Raw genomic sequence first — 12,050 nt, 5'->3', positions numbered from 1 at the left:
AGAATGCTGCAGTCGTAGAAAATCTGCCAGGCAGCCATGTTGGAAATATTCGTTTGCAAAAACAAGATTGCTTCGCGCAGGTCGTGGCGTCACGGAAAAGATGGGACGCAATTGATGGCGGAGGAATACAAGATTTCCTTTGAGGCGCATGTGCCGCTACCTTCTTGAGTTGTAACCGACTAGAGTAAAACAAGAGCAAAACAACAACAAACAAGGTATTCATGTTTAAAAAAATATTTTACCAGTTATTTGCATTTTCTAAAACACGCCACCTGGAATTTTGACCCCGTGGGGATGCGCGAGATGTTCCGCCGGTCCGAGTGTGGCACATGCATGCGAAATAAAATGGCGTAACGTTTCCAAGACGACGTACGCGGATGTGTTTCCGAATCATTCTTAGACGAACTCGTTTGGTTACAAAAAAATACATATGTTTCTTCGTTAAACCGTCGTCAGGTTTGCGTTGTATGGCTTGTCAAGGCTCGTCTTGTTTCATCGGCCATGTTGAACGTATTTTGTTCTTTGTTCACGCAATTCAACATACCGCAAATTTATGCGTTTAGGTCAAAACGATCGCGAGTTCTCTCTCAATTTGCTTGCGCACGGGCAGTATAACCGTCAAATCGGTCGGGGCATACCGTTCGCACCACTCACTGTATCGGCTCTGTTCTTTTTAGTTAAATAGTTCCCTGGTTGGCCAGTAGAAAGCACAGAAGACGACTCTTAGTGATGATAGTGAAATGACCAATTATCAGTATGGAAAAACACAACTAATGTGTGGCTTATTTCATCGGTCTCGTCTTCCCCCATCTCATAATAATAAAGTTACCTTCTTTTTTCTGGCATTCTTTCTTTCTAGTTTGAACTGTTGAAAATTTAACAGGTGTCAGATCTATCAAGTCGGAGCATATTTAAATGGAACTTCTGATTTTGCTTAGAAATAAGTCGAGAAGAAACGTCGAATCTCCTGTCGCGTTATAATCGAGAATATGCCACGAGCCTTCTGCATCTGGTCTGGACAAAGACTCGTTATCGGCGACATTCGTGACAAGTTCAGCGAGCTCGGGCCTAAGAGCCAAGGGTTAACGTGGCCCATGGGCTCCCTAAGCCAAAGGGTATGGTGAGTGCACACCGACAGCGGGAAGCGACCACCTACCTATTTCATCTTGTCGCAAGCCTTATGACCTCAACCTTCAAAGGGCTCTGCATGATTCGTCATATGAGATAACTTCTCAGCAGCTTATACGGATCCTACGACTCCGCTCCAACAGTACATCCCCAGGCCTTCCATAAGGTGACCGAATTGATCTGGGTGCAAGAAAGGACCCCAAATCTTGACCTGCATGCACCTATTTAACCTCTGGCCCAGTTGACGGGAGCACTACAGTAGCTCCAATGAAAACGAAGATTATGCCTGTAACAGACCACAGCATCACAAATCTGAGGAACACCTCCATTCAATCGAAACCAGAAAAAAATCTTCAAAATCTAGAGGTAAATGCACTGGTTTTGAGTTTTAAGGCTCTAAGGGCCGGTTGCACCAACGTCGCTTACCTTAACCCAAAGCGGCTCTTTCCTAAGTCGGTTTAGCGTCCTAAACCAAGCTCGGATAAGCACGGGTTTAAATTCCAGTTGCACCAACGTTAACCCGGCTTTACAGACGCGCCCCTTGCTAAACGCTGGATTTGCCTAGGGAATCTAGGGACACACGGAGCGAACTAGGGAACGCTCAGAGGGACGAATACGATTGACGGTGAGGAATCTCGTGATGTAAACAAAAAACCTGCTGTAGTCGGCGTCTGCTTTTCGCTGTATTTCTTCAGTGAGTAAGGAATTGAAGGTCTTCAAATGCAATCATTTTTTCGCTTAACTTTCAAAAACAGGAGTCGACGCTTTAAATAAACACGAATGCTCTTCACCTCCGTGATTGTGTGTTTAATATCGGTCGATAACAGAATATTTTGACAGTGACAGTAGTTTTCGTGCTCACATTTTGAAATAAAGGAGCCATCGGGGGCCCCCAATCTCACCGAACGCGAGGGGGATGCTCTACTCGCTACATCGCTGAAGACAAAACATCATCGAGAATAAGTAGGCAGGTAAGATGACTGCTAAAATCAAGTCATGTCTGAGACCAATGAAGTTCAAAACAGTGACGAACTCGCCACGGCAGCTGCGAAAATGCCCGGAAATCGTCGAATAGAAGTCGTCGAGATGCCGTCGCCACGAATAGAAGTTGTCGCCACGAATGAAATCTATAAAGAAAATATTCCTAAAAAACGCGATCACCAGAAAAATTACGGTCATAGAACGATACAGTTTTCTGAAGCCAAGATTCTACTCGCGAGACAAGAAAAATTCACCGAAGATTGTCTCGAAACTCAGAAGACGAAGGAAATTGACTTTCCGCTGTTTTATAATTTAAAAGCGCCGCAATATGATGCAAACGGCAGAAGTGTCGACAATCAGCTGATCGCCGAGATCATGTACTGCCACTGTTCAACGCCCTGATCGGATTGAAGGATATGCGTTGCAAGTGTAAATAAACAAGGTGGTAAATAACAATACGTTACAGTTATGCGAAAATCAGTAGGGTACGTAAACACGAATGAGGTCGTTGACAGAATAACCAACGGGAAGACTAACGTGAGCCCTACAGCTCCATACGTCTCTCGGTCAGGGCTAACACGCACTGAAAGTGGAGAGCCAACTTGAAAACAGGGGTCTTCACGCGACAATATTTTGCATCATTGTTACAATCTAAGGTCATTCTGTCGAGACTCTCACGCTGTTGTAGCCTAAAACACTTTGTACAACCAATTTCGTCCAGCGCGTCGACCGCCACAAACCAGCCGCCATGTTTTAAATCCAGGATTAAGAAACAACCAAAAGCAAAGCGCCCATGTTGAGCGCTTACGATAAACGTAGTTTAGTGCTAGGTTTAGCGATAAGCGATTATGGTGCAATCGAGCGAAACCGAAACTTAGCTTTGGTTCCCGGCTAAGCTCCGCTTTGCGCTTGGCGGCGCTGGTGCAACCGGCCCTAAATAGGCTAAAAACGAGCAAATGCCGATGGTGGCTTTATGGGTTAAATTGACGATTGTTGTGCGTGGCGTTTTTGAATCACTTTCAATCTCAAAGTATTCAAAAGAGAGCTTCTATTAGATAACAGAAAGTATAAAACAGAGAGAGGACGTAACACAGACGAGTACAAGAATGTACTCGTCTGTGTTTCGTCCTCTCTCTGTTTTATACTTTCTGTTATCTAGTACATCTTACCAAAACGCTCGTGAGGAATATAAGACCTTCTATATTTTTTATTGTGATATAGACGAAAGTATGTAAAGCGAAGTTCCAACTGCCATTTATTATTCGTCGATCTAATCTTTGTAAAAATCTCCGAACATTTCTCCGCAAACAACTGTAACCTAAACTGCTGTTTGTTCTTTTTTTAGTCGACTATGTTTAGTATCGTTTAATAAATATCCCCACGTGCATAACCTTTGATTGCCTTCCACATTATGCAAATTTTGTGTCTTAATCATGTACGAGTACTGATAGATAAATTAATAAAACAGGGGTTTTCACTTTTTGTTCAGTTTCAACAGCTGTATTTCAAAATTCTTTTTTTAACTTATTAGGTGCTTGCAGAGTAAAATAAAAACGTAAAAAGAGAGCGGCCAAAAAAATTAATAAAAGCTATTCTGTAGTGTTATTAAGATGAATTTCGCATTAAAATATAAAATTTCGCATTAAAAAAATTAGGCTTCCAATAGGAAGTGTATTTTACTTTAATGTTCTCCAATATTATACTTAGAAATTTCTAGCATAGTATAGATTATGTAGCGCATAGGGTGCCATGACTGGAGAGGCCTGAGGCCTCTCTAGTCATGGCACCGGCGAAATTGTCTAAAAAACCGCTTTCGGGATTTGCAATTTTATAGTGTTTTCAGACTTTGGAACACCTAACGAGATCAATGTCATTGATATGATAATTTATTAAACGTCCCTTACATTCTTATAATAAAGAATAAAATATACAGTTATAACCCAGAAACCCACCATCGGCATTTGCTTTTTTTTAGCATATTTAGAGGCTTAAACTCAAAACCAGTGCATGTACCTCTAACGGGATGTATTCTGGCTAAAAAAGGGGGGAAAAAACTTAACACACAAACAAAAAGTTTTTTTTTAAGAGCGTGCTGAAACTTAACAAAAAGTAAAAACCTTCTCTGTTTCATAATTTATTTCTCAGTACTCGTAAATGATAAAAGCAAAAGCTTTGCTTAATTTAGAAGACAATGAAAGGTTCCATACGTAACGAATAATTAATACTAGTTATAATGTCGCTTTACCTATTTACATATATATCACAATATCAAAAAAAAAAATAGACAGTCTCTTGAGAATACTTTGAGATTGAGAGTGACTCAGAAACGCCACACATGACAATCGTCAAAACCTCGTCATTCTTCCCCGCTTTTTTTAGATTTTTTTTCATTGAAACTAAACATGATAGGGACATCAAAATAAATAGGATTGATCTTTTTGGAACATGCGCCACGATATATAAATATTGAGGCAAAATAAAAAATACGACTGCACCTCGTTGCCTGAATCCAAATGAAACCGCCCAAGGAATATATATATATATATATATATATATATATATATATATATATATATATATATATATATATATATATATATATATATATATATATATATATATATATATATATATATATATATACCATAATATAACATATGATAAAAATGTGTATATAAATATACAAAATGTATCAGCTTAGTCTTTCGACAAGGCTTAGAACTGAGTTGGTCAATGGTAACACGTGCTTGGTAGAATTATCTGGTTTAAACCAACATATTTCAAGGTATAAAGTTCATAACCTCGAGCGTTAAAATGTACGTACCATCTTTTCGATTACATATCGGGCGGCTGCTTCCCTCCCCCCTAAATCCACTCATGACAAAACGCCAATGCGGAAATACCACTTAAATTATTAGCAGATCAGCACTAAGTCATACAGGCAAAGACCCAGTGGATTGCCGAGGTTAACCCCACCAGGAAAGAGCAGACTGACAAAGATCGAAACCATCTATAGAGACGACGGCACGGCAAAAGAAGCCAATTACCGGCACACATAAAATTTTCCGAAATGATAGCCACAAGATGCAGACGAGACCATCGAACAATGACATACGAGACGTCAGTCGAAGAAACAAATCAACTGCCCAAATAAGAGATATGAATAAAAAAAACGTCGTAAAGACGCAGCAAGACTAAACTGCGTCGACGACGCATAACAAGTCTGAAAAGAAAACAAGATGTACAGCACGTCGCATTACTCGGAAGCATCGGCAACGAGGAATCCTGGCATACAATCCTCGCTATTACGGGAAAGCAATAACGCAAGACTATATGGCACTGCAATCAGTTGCATCAAAACAAGAAATTGCCGAGCCTGTCGAGTGAATCCATGTGATCGTTTGAACCAGAAAGGACTGAAAGCGTAAAAGATATGCAAAACCTAGAGATCAACAGGAAACGCTTAAATATTTTAAAAGCAAAATACATCGAATTTATAAGGAAACAAAAAGCATAGCCGTCACGATCTGAGGAACCGTGTGGCATAAAAAGCCCACCCCAGTAAGCGACCTTCAGATCAGACACGTATGACATTTCTTGGGCTATAAGCCGGCATATCCTGGAGCTACATCTTGAATATTCAAGGTTTCAAGAAGGACATAAACAAAATTTGAGGAAGCAAGAAGAAACCATTTTTATTAAAAAAATAATGGTGACGACGAGATTGAGTAATCGAGCGGCACCTTTCGTCTCCAATCCTAATCAGTCGCCATTAAATCATTATCAGTGAGAGGCGGTCTTTGTGCTTTTTCCTGAACATGAACGAGGGCGGGTACATTTTGTAACAGCGCTGCAGCTAACTTCATACTCATTTCCAAGCTATAAATAATCCTGCAAAGAGATTATTTTTGTGCGCTTCTAAGATTCAAGCTTCTGTAACACCATGAATGGCAGAACTTAGAGTTTTGGTAAAACAGGCCCTTGGAGATATCTACCAAGGATGTCCATAGACTACAGAGCTAGTAGAATCTTGCGTTTAAAGAAATGAACTATATTTTTCAGCAGATGTCTCTGTTGATGTTTAGTGAACCTTTACGTAAATTAGATTCACAAACTACGTAGATCACAATTTACAAATGAATGCATTGTCGCTGACTCTAATTTTTTTGACGTCTTAGTTTATTATGTTATTTGTGGGGGAAATATTTATATTAATAGTATAAAACTGCACGTGTTGCTTCTTCTAGTTCCGCCTGCCGAATTAATTTTGCATAGTCAATAATATCGAAAAAAAATATCAATATAGCTTTTCATGAAACCGACGTTAATCTTGATTCAAAAATCGCCCTAAATTTATGCGTCAGTAGTTTAATATAGGTTTTCCTCCTGTCCTCTAATCTTTCAAATCTAAAAATTACGAGAATCATCGTTCCTCGTTATTTATTTTGCTTTCAGTAGTACTTCTCTTCAACCTTCTTAAAAACCTCCAAGATAAATATGGAAACTAAAGTCATTACGACATCTTCAAGCACACTTTTGTTTAATGTCGTTAGTGTCTCACGCAAGCTGTTGCGTTAAAGGTTGTCTTGACTTCAAAAATAAAATAAAAAAGATGTAGTGTTCCACTGGTCGTTTGCTTTCAATTACACCGGCTTATTTTTAGCTTTTCCTTTACTGCAGCTTTGCTTAGCAAAAACCCGGCTAGAGACGACCTGGAACTCGATCGTTAGAGCCACTGCAGTGATCAATGGCGGAAGGCTTCGTTACGGCGGTTTACAAATCAAACGAATATACCGACATCACACCTCTTAAACAAAAAATTGCACAAAAGCATCGCATTTTCTTTTTAAGATAAATGTTACAAAAACTTTAAATTCGCGCAATGCAATGTTCTGCAGCTGCGATCGCACATTTTCCCCATCGCTGATTTTTACGTATCGGAGCAGCGACGATACGATTAATGTATGAAATGCTTTTCACTGCAGTTTACTCAGCAATTCTGATAAAAAAAAAGTGTTCCAAAACAGCGCTCGAAAACCCTTTCAGAAACGACAATTACCGTAGAGTTGGCGGCCTGCCAAGTTGATTTCGCCTCTCAGACCAGCTGCGACGTGATCTCTTAGGACACGCTTCGCTCGCTCCAGCTGCGTAGCCGTAGCGCCGGTAATACTTCCTTCCTCGGTATGCACGGCAGAGGCTTCTTTACTAAAAACCTGCTATGCTTTCAGCCTACGTTGGTGCCCGAGGAAGAGCATAAAATTCTCGTAAGCTGTTTCCTTCACGTAGGGAAGGCCCTGAAACTCACGCACTCAAAAATCACCATCGTGTACGGCATGTGTCTGTACAGAAAAAAACACGCGTATTACATTGTACTCATCTTGCGTTCGCCTCTCATATTGGCAATGTACTGACACTACACCGGTAGGGAATCATATCACTTACAAGAAAGACCGAATTGAGATCCTGCACAACCCCGTACATTAAGAAACCTCGCTATTGCTAACAACCAAAGTTTATATCGAACACCAATAAGGAAATGTTCGCCTACCTAATCCCAAGACTTTTAAACTTGTTTTATTCTCATGATATTTACATCGACACCACGAGATATAAAGAATTAAGATACATTTTGCGTACAATTTCGTGTAGGATATATTAATTTGAATATTAAAGACTCTTGCTCATATTGCTTGTGGTGCATACTCTTTTTACGTGTAATACATTTTTGATGAAGTGTTTGAAGTACTAAATGCCAAACTATTTGTATTTTTCTTGATAATTCCTGCCGCGCTGTTGCTGCGGAGTGTATGGGGGCAGAGAGCTTGTCAAGCCGGCAAATCAGTATCTTTTTCTCGCTCCGCATCGTATATATTAAATGTACAGAGGGTCTTTACCCAACAACTAAACATGTATCCAAGATGTATAAAAAACGCAACCCCCCCCCCCCCCAAAAAAAAAAGAATAAAAAGATTTCCTATGTCAATTTTATGGCAATCAATGAATCTCTCAGCCATATTCTTTCCTAGCTATTCAGTCTTCCACTGCCTCTCCTCTCCCCCCCTCCCTCTTCACACACACACACACTCACCTTTCCGGCATTAGCTCACCTAGGCCGATGTGACACACCGGCGAAAAAAAAGTGGAAGCCGTTTACAACTCCCTGTAACGCCGAATTCGAGCGCAGCTCTCTAGGAGGCTTAGGGAAGGGTACTGAGGGGGGGGGGGGGGTCATGTGACCTCAGAGCGGGGGCACGTGACCTCGGGGAGGGGGGTCACGTGACCTAATGTGGGTCACGCAACCTCGTGGGGGGTCACGTGACCCCCGGGGGATGTCACGTAAACTTGGTGGGTCACATGACCTCGGGGGGTCACGTGGCTCCCAGAGAAATTTTTCTGCTAGATTTAGCGGGGAAATTTTTCTGATAGATCTAGCGGGGAAATTGTTCCGCTACATTTAGCGGGGAAATTTTTCCGCTAAATTTACCGGGGAAATTTTTCCTCAAGATTTAGCGGAGAATCTATCTCGCTAGATTTAGCGAGGAACTTTTTCCGCTAGATTCAGCAGGGAAATTTTTCCGCTAGATTTAGCGGGAAAATTTACCCATAATGCACCGCGCGGTTACGCCGACGGCGACAGCGACGCCGACGCCGCTCAAGCCGAAAACAGGCGCCTAAGAGCTGCGCTCTCAAAAACTGGAAGGCGATGTCGCGAGGGACAGAAGAAGGTAAACAGCGGCATTATGCTGAAGATTCACTGGCTACCCCCCATTCGGATTTTCTTTCTTCCCCCAAACGATTGCAAAATGGAACGGGCTTCCTTACAAAATTACTACTCAAGCCTCTCTCAGTGGATGTGTTTCCGCTTTGTGTACCGGTTGACGTAACTCCTTTGTACTTTTATGCTTTGTTTTATCTTTTTCCACCCTGCTACGATCCCTCATTAGGGATTAACAGTATTTGTAAATAAAAAATGAAATAAAATACTCTCCCTTTATGATATGTAAACACGGCCAATTATACTAGGGACCGCAGAATAGAGCTCGTGCACACTGATAATGTTGAAGTTTTTTTTTTTTTTTTTTTTCGAATTAGACTGCTGCATCAATAGACGAAGCCTAATCCCCATCCACAGGGCGCTAATACACTAATAAAGGTAGACGGAGCTATCGAGAGGTTTGTAGGTCGAGGCATTTCGAGATTAATAAACAGAAGAATCATAATCAAATGGAGACCAACGTTTCAGTATGAAAATGTATGGAAAATATGCAATGTCTGCACGATTTTCCTTGCAGGCCGTATTTGAAGCTACGAGCGTTACTTTGATTCGAAACATTTCTGTAAAATAAAAATGCGGATGAAAATATAATGCTGATGTTAAGGATTAAGAAGGTTATTGTATGTTGTACACAGACAAAAATAATCCTCGGGAAGTAAAGTACAAGAAGGATAAAGTAGAGAAAAGTAAAATGTAATTTGAGTACCTTTCTTTGCTTTTTTTGCTTTTTGGACTTAATGAATACTTTCCCATAAAATAAGATCTACCGAATTAACTTCAGGCTGCCTTAAACTGTAACGGTTATAATGAGACAACCCGAGTTCAAATTAAACGTGCGGTGTCGGTCGCTTCACTGCGATAAATTATCATCCCCTGGTATAAAATCATGGCACATTTCTTTTTAAAGTTGTAGCTAAGATGTTTGCCACTTCGTCTTTTAAGCACCTTAATACTATAAACGACCTTCGCGTCTGTTAGCAGATGCGCCAGTCTTCTTAGAGATGTTATGAAAGGTTACACGCGCCATCTATATATTTCTTGGAGTCCCCTCAGAGCCCAGCGTACGTTACAGAGGAGAGTGAGCAACTAAACACAGTAAAGCAAGGATAAATAGAAATTAAGCACAGTCAGGGTACAGAGCGCGACACTGTTATCGCGAACAAGCGATCACCAGTTTTTCCAGTTTTTCTCTTTGAAACAATTCGAACCATAAACAGTGTTTGCAATTTACTGGCGAACACCTACTGCGCAAATTGGTTGCGCATGCGCATGCTTGCGCTGCCGTGTGGCGAGGAGGATAGCAGGAAGAAAGTATGAGCCGAGTTTCAAAACACTCGCGCAAAATAGCGACTTTTGCATCCTCTTTGGAGTTTCAAATTCCAGACGTGGCCAATAAACCACACGACCCCGTTTAAACATATTGAAACACTCAGAATTGCACGCAAAGTACGTTAGATCCTTCATCTTCTGATATATTACAGCAAGAAGCGTTTTTGCTGTACGCCACGTTCAATGCAAGATACGGTTACACATTTTAAAGAAATGCAATGTGTCGCCATTTCGACAAAACACTGGAATAGCTGTGCAGTTCCCGGTATGTAAACCAATCGGATCAAGTGCTCATTTAAAACTGCCTGCGGTGTGCAGTAAAAAACGCCATGTGCTGAACGTTACGATAGATTTCCCAGCGAAGATCCTATCTACTCATATCGGAAATGTGCGGGAGATGAAGGGCTGACAGGAAGTTTACTAGAAATATTTTATATGCCGGGGGGGGGGGGGGGGGGGGGAGGGGGGATAAAGATACCCCTTCCCCCTTTCTTGTTCTTCCGACACCATGATCCCACCTAATAAGAGCCAAACGGGCGTGCTGATAACAGTAAGGCCCGCTTCAGACGGGGCAATTTTTCCACCAATTTTTAGGTTGCTGGCGGATTGTTCCCTAGCTTTCCCTAGATCGACGCGAATTGCTGAGATCGGGTCCGGCTCGAGGAAGTGAGCGACTCGGAGCAATTCGTAGACGTTTGAAGCGGCAGCAGCCAATCAGGGACGCGATATTTTCACGTGACAGCCCTGTGGTGGTGACGATGATAGCTAAAGACTCAGTTCTAGTTTGAAATGGATCGTTTTGGATATAAACATTTTCAGAAAAATGAGCTAGTATTTTCAAAGCCATCCAAACATATAAGAACACGTTTTTAGCGCGTAGCTGGGCGTCTAAATAGTGATAGACGAATCAAATTTAAGGCTGATGATGGCAAGTTGGAGCGATTCAGTTGCTGCGCGTGAATGCGGGCGGCCCGTGTTGCTGGTGTTGCGACGTCAGGTTGCTGGGTGAAATTGCTCCGTCTGAAGCGGGCCTTAGAAACGTGAGGAAGGTACACTGAGAAGGGAACGGCCTCCGCTAATGGTATTCTAGGACGATATGTGAAAACTTAATCGCATTTCACACCTTATAACTATACGTGTCAAGACATATCTTCTCGTTTATTACGCTTATCGTATTTAGCATGCTTCAGTGCTATTCAATTTTAAAAAGGACTACCCTATTATTGTCGGCATGGTCGCCAGAGCAAGAGGTCTGAAAAGTGTAATCACTGAATCTATACAAAATAATTTACCAGGAATTGAAGAAAAAGTCAGCAGACTTTGTGTTGACATAGGCTGCAGAAAATCAACTAAAAATATCAACAGAGATTAAACAGAAACTCGGCAGTCTTTTTGTTGACGGGTGGAGCAGGAAGTAAACTGAATGCTTTTCAACATGTAATCAGGAGAGCTGTAGATTTTATGTTGGCACCGTTAATAGAAAGTAAGCTTAGAAAGTACGATACGAAGTCAACAGAAAGAGTAAAATAATTTCGTTTTACGCTGTTAAGCAGTAAAGGTCAAGTGGAGCTCATTTGAGTGAACAATATGTCAACATGTCTTCAATAAAAAGTTTTATAGCACTTTATATGTGCTCATTTTGAAAAGTATCGTATCCCTGCAAGCTAAAGACACAAAGGGGATAGGTGTCTAGTTCGAAGTTTGCTTTGAGTGTTTGAAAAACTGACAGAAAATGGTAGGTGAAGCCATTGGGGCGAGGAAGGTCAAAAACGGCCATAAAATATTATATGCAATGTTCCGCGATAGCGTGAAGCACCTAAAGTATTTTGCTTCTATG

Source organism: Ixodes scapularis, unplaced genomic scaffold (assembly GCF_016920785.2).
Source record: "Ixodes scapularis isolate PalLabHiFi unplaced genomic scaffold, ASM1692078v2 PGA_scaffold3__209_contigs__length_174095766, whole genome shotgun sequence".
NCBI classification, from domain to species: domain Eukaryota; kingdom Metazoa; phylum Arthropoda; class Arachnida; order Ixodida; family Ixodidae; genus Ixodes; species Ixodes scapularis.
The sequence above is the reverse complement of the archived record's forward strand: the minus strand, read 5'-3'. Positions refer to the sequence as shown.